At 40.7% G+C, this 3,049-nt stretch overlaps 1 non-coding gene across 1 annotated transcript; it reads left to right on the forward strand.

Annotated features, from left to right (window-relative positions):
• The first annotated feature begins 2,391 nt into the window (after window positions 1-2,391).
• trnal-caa (transfer RNA leucine (anticodon CAA)) lies at window positions 2,392-2,504 on the forward strand. Its single transcript has 2 exons — window positions 2,392-2,429; window positions 2,459-2,504. It is a non-coding gene; the product is annotated as a tRNA-Leu (tRNA).
• The last annotated feature ends 545 nt before the right edge of the window (window positions 2,505-3,049 follow it).

Below are 3,049 nucleotides of genomic sequence, written 5' to 3' on the forward strand. Positions count from 1 at the left end.
GAAATCCTCGAACGCCGCTTAAGAAGTGTTGGGCTTCATACCAAGAAATACCTTTTGTTTTCCCACCCAAAATGCTACTATTACATTACACATTATGCAAACATTACCAGTTTTGTAGCTTCTGGGCACGATTTTCCAAAACTGAAACTAATTACAAATTATTTAAGATGAACCATGTCCAAAAATTGTAAATCAGGATAAATATAATATCAAATGAAATTACTACAGAAGAAAAGGTTTAACTGAAATATGAATAAGACTATGCAAGCCTACAAAATAGAATAATTCAATTTATATAACTTATTTTTTTCTTTTTTGAGAAATGGGCTCACACACCGGAAGACACTAACGTTTTTCTTCGTTAGAATATGTGAATAACAGTTAACCACAAATGTCTTTAATTGTGATTCTGATTCAAAAAAGCATCTATCAATAGTAAGAAATTATTAAGAAAGGAATAAATTGTGTTATTTCATAAACTGTAAGACATGAAGACATTTACAGGTTATATCCTTTGCTTTGTCTTTTAACGCAAGCGTTCAGGATCCAAGCCAATGTTCGGACGGTTGTGTTTCTCTTGTAATCATCAAATGGCATTGTTTTGTCCGTCAGTTCTTTCTCGAGTCATACCATGGATATTTTATACCATCAATACTTTTCATGCTCTTTTGCATTTTCCTTCACATACGGAAAAAAACTCAAGGCGTTCTTGTCACTGTACTACACTGTACAGGACACGCAGTGAGGAATTCGCGCAGCTTTCAGCTCAATGCGGAATCCAGAGGGAGGACTCGCTCGGTGAATGATCTCTCAGGAAATCCCGGGTGAGATTCAACATCCCGGGTGAGGTTTTTCTGCAACAGCCACGACAAGTGTGAAGACGTTCTCTGGATTTCCTGAATGTGACTTTAAGTTCTTAGTTCACATTCTTTGGTAGTTAACAGAACTAAATGCTTTGGAGGTACATTTAAAACTGCAGCACTTCAAGTTTAATTGTGTAAACCTGGCTCTCTATGAAGACGAGCAAAGAGCTCTCACTTAACAGAAGACTGCGATGTAAGCACAGTAACATAAAGCACTTGGAAATGCCAAGGATTGAACCCAGAACCTCATACATGCAAAGAATGCACTCTACCACTGAGCTACATCCCCAACACAGGAGGCTGTGGAAGTGACTTAGAGATGTGCACTCTTTTAAGTGCTCTTGATTAAACTATGCATAGAAAAACAGCAGTACTGATGATTTTCATGGACTGATGCACACTTGTTCTGTACAACTCCAGTGATAAAACCTTGTCTGTAAATACTGTAGAACGTAAAAGGGTGAAACAACGCTCCAACCACAGGAATGGTAACAGAAAGGATCATTTTCTTATTTAATATGTCCTTTTGAGATGCCTTGTCAATGCACACAGACATTAGAACTGAACAAATATTTTGTACACAAGACGGCAGTGCGATATTAGAATTCCTGTCTTCTTGATGGATTCAGACTCCTTCTCAGAGGTCCATGCTCGCCAAATAACTTTACAGCTGTAGCGGCAATGCTTATTAATAAGACAGAATTAAGCATTGCTGTGCTTTCCTAAATGAGGCCCCCTCTCACTCTCCCTCTCTGTGGTGCAGCCACAGAGAAAGTATTCATGCAGGCTGATTTAAGATGTTTTCTTTTGATAAGGGACAGCTCCCAAACGGAGATGCACTTAGCTAAGCCTGGCTATCATGATCAATGGTCATCCATTGGCGCCTATCTGTCTAGGGAGTGCCGAATGGACATCTGGACTGCATTCCTTGGTGTCAGGAGTAAGTGACTCATATCTCACCTTGATCAACCAATCAGGGATTGGCAGGGGGTGGTAACACCACGTGGGTCTCCAATACCTCCAATGTATTTCTGATGGAGCGCTATGAGCAAAGATTTAATAAGCTACTCCTGCCGATGATTCAGCTTAAAGAAGTAAAAGCTTCACAAACAAAAGCAGCTCGCTACCACAGCCAATATTAAATGTACTTGGTGGCACATTGCCATTTGCACTGGCTCAAAAGTGATCTGGCAGACGTTGTTCCCTACGTAAAGCTGAAAGCACCAAAGAGCATTTCCATTGAGAAAAAAAAAATCTGCCTTGATGTTAAACATAGAGAGCCTGCTTTTTAGAAGTTCTCCCTCTAAACACCTTGTGCAGCCTCCCGACAGACTAACAAAAAGCGCCTTTTCACCAACTCAATTTATAATACGCCCCTCAAAACTCACAACCGAATAACAATCCATCCGTATATTTGATTTTCAAGATCCATTCAAGGCAACTTGGCTCTTCGCAAGCAAATAATTTCAGGGAAGAAACTCAGTTTAGTCAACTACTGGTGCATTCAGCACAGCATTTGCTCTTGCTTGTCAGGGTAGCTGAGTGGTCTAAAGTGCCAGACTCAAGGACATGTGTCATTCCAGCTGGCTTGGGTGTTCTGGTCTCCAAATGGAGGCGTGGGTTCAAATCCCACTCCTGACAGCTTTTGATTTTACCTCTCTTGAATTGTTCCAGTGCTAGCTGACAGTGAATGACTGAAATATAAAAGCAGCAGAAGAAAGCAAGCAACTCAGTGCAATTTGTGAGTATTCTGCACTGTTAAAATGCACAGGTTTTCATACTTTTTGGAATTCGTAGCTCAAGAAGTGACTCCTGTTTCATTTTCTATTCACCAACTCGATTTGCATTCCGCCCCTCATACCTCACAACAGAATAACAAACGGCTTCATGTGCCACAGCATTCCCCTGTAGATTCGGTTTGCACTATGAATTAGGCGACCCCGAATGAAATATTTTAGTGTTGGCTCAAATGTGAGGAATTTCATGAACCCTCAAAAAGGAACTTGCAAAAAATGCCAGCAATTCAAAGCGTGTAAGCAGCATGAACAGACCAATTCTGCAATTTCTGTTATCGCGGGTGGTGCTTCCGAGTCGATGGCTCTGCATTAGAAATGAGAAGTGCTGAACTCTAAACACGTTCTTGCCATTACTGCTACTCCTGCTGCTGCTCCTTCGTCCTCGAAAAA

Source organism: Atractosteus spatula, chromosome 10 (assembly GCF_055471065.1).
Source record: "Atractosteus spatula isolate fAtrSpa1 chromosome 10, fAtrSpa1.hap1, whole genome shotgun sequence".
NCBI classification, from domain to species: Eukaryota; Metazoa; Chordata; class Actinopteri; order Semionotiformes; family Lepisosteidae; genus Atractosteus; species Atractosteus spatula.